Genomic DNA, 5000 nt, shown 5'->3' with positions numbered 1-5000 from the left:
CTTGCTTAAGAGATGTAATGGGCCAATCTTACCCCAATGATGCCTGTACTGATACTTATCACGCGCATTATCTCATCGGCTCAGGGTACATTTTGCGGTAGCTAAACGAGAGGGTTTTTAAAGTACCATTTGAAAAAACACCCTATAGGTAAAAGTCTAGAGCATATGGAACACTGTCTTATTTTGTTTAAGGAAAAATCACAACTTAGAGCGAAGTCGACTCAAATCGTTTCTCGAGTTGTTTTTTTGAAGATCATAATTTAAATCCCTGGGTAAGGGGCTTTGTGTACGTTTTTAGCTATATCTTTTTTTCCTTCCGACAAATTTTTTTTAAAGTTTTTCGCTCTAATGGGCACAATTTGTACACCAAAATTATCGGAAATAAAAAATGTGGGTCACCGTGCTCGTTTAAGAATAAACCAAGGACAGATAACTATTCACTACGACGTATTATCGATACGATAGATTGCGCTACAATGAAAGCGTACTTTTAGTTGATTTTCCATAAGTGTATTCAGAGAGATCATTGTCCGGTTGCAACTAGTTGTTATGTTGACAGTTTAGCTTTAAGTTCCTGGGATTACTTTGTGGGTTTTATATTGGGGGCTAATTGTCCAGCATCATTATCAGGGGGCTAACTGTCCGGGGCTAATTGGGGATTGTCCGTAGGGCGAATTGTCTGGATTCCGTCTGTAAGCAATCGTAAGCTTTCCGGCCACAGGTCGCTTGGGCTAATATTTTTTCAAGGAAAGCTGCCAGAAAATCGTGAGTTCTGGAGGATTGAAGGTTATTCATTGCAGTTTTTTCTTAAGCATCACGAAACAAATCCATCTCCCGATGCACTTTGTCTTTACCAACTGACCGCATTTCCACACAGATTTTGGACACGGAACACGAAAGTAAATAATATTATTGTGTTCTTTGCACCACTCTATGCATCACTAGGGATCGGCTGTAAGTAAGGGACAATTTCCAAATGTTCAAATCTCGCTTTGCTGACGCTATTACTTCGGTAGCCATCTTGATTATTAGAGAACGTCACAAATGTGCATATTTAGTGGGCAAAAACAATAGCTTTGCACGCCCTGCACGTGCAATATGCCAATATGGCGTCTGATACGTGTTTCGTGGTGACAAAAACATCTACCACCTCCGAGCAGGCTACGAAAGCTGGGACGAAAAGAGCAAGGGTGTGAGCGATGTGGGTAAAGAACAAAGAGAGAGAGAGAGAGAGAGAGAGAGAGAGAGAGAGAGAGAGAGAGAGAGAGAGAGAGAGAGAAATGAGATCCATTTTTCTTTATCCCATAAGTATTATTCAATACCCTTGGGTATAAGGATTGTTCTACAAAACAACAGCGTGAACGCATATTAATTAATTTATTCTGCATGCATAGTGAAGTAGGGAACTATACAGAAATCATTTCCTTAATTCTTGCCATTACTCAAGTAATTTATTTTCTCTTTCTTTGCTGGCCCTTAGGTCATTTAAGCCCTGGCTTTAGCTCTACTCTTGTAATGCAGCTTTACTTGTGTGAAATTTTATATAAATAAAATGAGATAGTTTGCTTGGTTTTCTTTAAAAACAACACGAACAAGAGCAATTTTCCGAAAGAAACCCTGAAGATTGACAGTGACCCTAATCTTTCCCCCTAAATAATTAGTCTTTTAAAAGATTGTTGAACTGAACACAACTTCATCTGCCATAGTGCGCTAGTCACAAACTTCAACGTCTTAATCTTAGTGTGGACATTTATGGAATCAGGGAAAAAATAAGTAGTTATCCTGGTACTCAAAACCGTAAATAAATTAAACGCTTTTCCTTTAAATTAGACTGGAGATGATTCAGTCGACCATGATCCCCACATTATTATACATCATTCCTCTTCGAAGGACAGAACTGATAGCATTCTCCACCTTACCCTGCGAGTTTTGGGTATAGAGCGAGTATTTTGGCAGCGGAGCCTCCAGCGCACCACTCTTCTCGCGCTGGCAGCTCTGTCCCTGGCCCTGAAATACTCCCTTCATACCCAAAACAAATTAGCCTGCTGGCAGGCTATATCTACCTTAAATATCAATCAATGTTGGCATCGTCTTTAAGGGGAATGTGGTAGCTATCCTTCATAACCCCAAGACCCACGAACAACTTGTGGTACTTGCTTGTTACCTTAGCTTTAGAGTCATCAGTGCTTAGGCTGTAGCCACACTGTGCTAATCAGCTTTGGGAGCTCAACTGTTGCTATTCTGCTCTTCTTTGGAAAGGGAGGAGGAGAAACACTGGGAAAGAGGTTGAGTGAAAACTAAGAACACATTAATTTTTTTAATGGGCGAAGAAGCTGATGACACAGTAGGCTCATTCAGCTTTATCTCAATCGGAAAAGTTGTCAAAGGCAAATTTGAATCTCATTTCGTTGTCAAGAGGAACTTGATATTTTATCCTCAGAAGTCAAAAGGACAATTAATCAGTGGAAACCTTCATCACCGATCTATTCCTATAGCAATACTATCTTGTGGCGTATTGTGAATTTAGCACTCTCAAAGATGACTTAATCCAAGACAGAATGGTTGTGGGCCTAAAAGATGAGAAGCTCTCGGAACAACTGCAATTGGATTCCCAGCTAACCTTGGAAAAGGCAGTCACAAAGGCACGTCAGTCTGAAACAGTAAAGAAGCAACAGACCTTTCTTCAGGGAAACAAGTCTTAGTCAGATACTTATATCCGCAAGTGTAGATCAGAAATCCATAAAAAGGTCGGTTAAAGACAGAGAAGTTACAGAAAGAGAACAGAAGAAGCAACCCTAGTCCATAGAGCAAGGCCGAAAAGGACGCTGAAGATAAATGTTCAAGAAGCTGGCCTTCAAGAAGCAGGCGAGACACTCAACCTTGAGAAATGCATATCAACACCCACAGAGTCAAGTTCCTCGGGCACATCATTAGCTCAAATACAGGGCATTAAGGGGCTGATACTCAAAGCTTCAAAGCATTAAGGGGCTGATCCTCAAAGCTTCAAGCGATTGTAGGCCTACTACGGTACCTTCTCAGAACTTACAGGAAGTGAGAACCTTTCTCAGCTTGGTAAATCAACTAAGCCCGCGAAGTTCTATGCTCACCTAGCACACAAGACAAAGAGCATCAGAGACCTCCATCGTAAGGAAAACCAGTGGAGACATGAACAGCAAAGAGGCTTCAAAAAATCAAAGCTGACCTCATGCTAGTCCCAGTTCTGGCCCTGTATGATCCTAACAAAGAAACAAAGATAGCCGATGATGCTTCCTCTTATGGTCTGGGTGGAGTAGTCCTTCACCTCCAAGAAGACGAAAGCTGGACACCTTTATCATTCCTGTAATTCCAGTAACTTTTCACTGCTATGACGCCGACCAAAACCAGATACGCCCAGATAGAAACGCAAACTCTGGCCTTGGTCCTACAAATGGTCATCGGAATTCATCGTAATTTACATGGAGACTGACTTATATAATTTGTATTTTTTTCCAAACACATTACATAGATTACAAACTTTGTTCATGAATCTACAGTGTACGAACATTATGACTAGTGCAGCTTACCAGTTGCGCAATCCCTGAAACGCTGATATACTAGTAACTCGAAGTAATTACACGTAGCCGACACAAAGCGCGGGAAAGTGTGCACGCGAGAGCCACGATCGGTTTTGGTTTCACTTCTGATTGGTTGAAAAAATGGCGCGAGAACTTTGAACCAATCAATGAGTGAAGTAATCATAAACCAAAGTAATTTGCTAATTACTTTCGACACTCAATTGAAAACCGCTCTAAGACTACTAATTCTAAGACTAATAATGCATGGCCAGTATAAAGTGGTTTTCAATTGAGTGTCGAAAGTAATTATATAATGATTGGTTCAAATTTCTCGCGCCACTTTTTCAACCAATCAGAAGAGAAACCAAAACCAATCGTAGCTCGCGCATGCACATTTCCCTGCGCTTTGTGTCGGCTACGTGTAATTACTTCGAGTTTTGATTGGTTTACTGGATTGTCTCCGTCCTTTTTGATTGGCCAAAGTAATTCCTTCGGTTTTGGTTTTACGACATTCGTTTGAAAACCGCTCTAACACAATAAAACTATCAAAATAATATAAACTTACAAATGAAAACGTAGACCACTAGAGCGTTACATATACGAGGGAATATAGCATGGTATGACCCCAATCAGCGTAGTCTGATCGCTATCCCTTCTAATGAAAGAGTTTCTGAGGCCGGGAGCGGTGTGATCATTTAGTATTTTGTACATTAGCGCTGACTTGGCACAGCGCCGTCTTGCACAATTACTTCAGTTGGACGAATATCATAATCAGCACCCGTGAGAACTCTAGCTGTTCGAGAATGGAATCTTTGCAGCTTATCTTTTAGTACTTTGCCGAAATTTTTGCCAACAAGGGGGGGTGGGGTAATATTGAAATTAGGACTGTACGAGGCTCTTATAAACCTTTTCCAGTGTATTTAAAGGAACAAAAGCCTTTATACATTTCATCGCCCCTATATGCCCACATGCTTTCTTGCAATCATATCAATATAATGTTTTGACATCTATTTGAACTCTTTCCACACGATAGGTTTGTGAGGACTAGAAAGGAATAGTTGTTTATCTACATGTGCCATGGAATGACTGAGAAAGCTACAGTAACTGCCATTTTTGTGCCATTGCTATTCCGTGTGTCTGTAGGAGGTGTTTGCCGTCAAACTAAAACGAATTATTTTCTTTTAATATCAGTCTCCTAAGGTTCCCAAAGGTAGATGTGGGGATTGGCGGATTAGGCTTATAGTGTTTGTCGAATTTTGATCCCGTCTTCTTGCGGGATACTTGTATAACGTAAGCAGAAATCGCCGGAGTGTAGCGATGACTGCATTGTCTGGAAGTAGTGTGTTTTCAAGGAATTGTGATATTGTCACTCTCCTTACCGCAGATAACTCCGTTTTCCTGTTGTGTTTTGGGTGGCGGAAGAAATAGAGGTGCGGAGGATTTTTT

At 40.8% G+C, this 5000-nt stretch overlaps 1 protein-coding gene across 5 annotated transcripts in view; it reads right to left on the bottom strand.

Annotated features, from left to right (window-relative positions):
• Positions 1-5000, bottom strand: part of LOC137985168 (tetratricopeptide repeat protein 28-like) — a 36009-nt gene that overhangs the window by 24781 nt on the left and 6228 nt on the right. The window lies entirely within an intron of this gene.

This window comes from Montipora foliosa, chromosome 14 (genome assembly GCF_036669935.1).
Source record: "Montipora foliosa isolate CH-2021 chromosome 14, ASM3666993v2, whole genome shotgun sequence".
Lineage (NCBI taxonomy): Eukaryota > Metazoa > Cnidaria > Anthozoa > Scleractinia > Acroporidae > Montipora > Montipora foliosa.
The sequence above is the reverse complement of the archived record's forward strand: the minus strand, read 5'-3'. Positions and strand labels throughout refer to the sequence as shown.